Genomic DNA, 491 nt, shown 5'->3' with positions numbered 1-491 from the left:
CAGGAGGGGAACAGTGGGATTCTTACGAGGTCCCGGGCAGCTTGGGACGACGGAGTAGCCATTTCACGGTGAGGAAATCAGGATTCAGGTTACAAATCGCCGCTCCGTCTGTGAATGCTGGGCACGCTCGTGTGGACTGTGAGTTTTCGGGATTTTGTTTGTTCGCTGCCCCTACACCCGGAAGATGCAAAGTGATCAATCAGTACACTTATGATTCCATGGGGAAGGGCAGGTGTCGTAATGCAGCCTTTTGATGTGCGGATGTCACCTCAGCCCGGGTTGGTTTTTAATTGAAGAGAACTGCGTTTAATTTGTAGCTGTGTATGTGCCTGTCTGAGGGTGTGTGTGTGCGTATGAGAGAGAGAGACAGAGACAGAGACAGAGAGAGAGAGACAGAGAGAGAGAGAGAGAGAGAGAGAGACAGAGAGAGACAGAGAGAGACAGAGAGAGACAGAGAGAGTATAGTAAGTCCTCACTTAACGTCATCCACA

Source organism: Pteropus vampyrus, unplaced genomic scaffold (assembly GCF_000151845.1).
Source record: "Pteropus vampyrus isolate Shadow unplaced genomic scaffold, Pvam_2.0 Scaffold315, whole genome shotgun sequence".
In the NCBI taxonomy this organism is placed as follows: domain Eukaryota; kingdom Metazoa; phylum Chordata; class Mammalia; order Chiroptera; family Pteropodidae; genus Pteropus; species Pteropus vampyrus.
The sequence above is the reverse complement of the archived record's forward strand: the minus strand, read 5'-3'. Positions refer to the sequence as shown.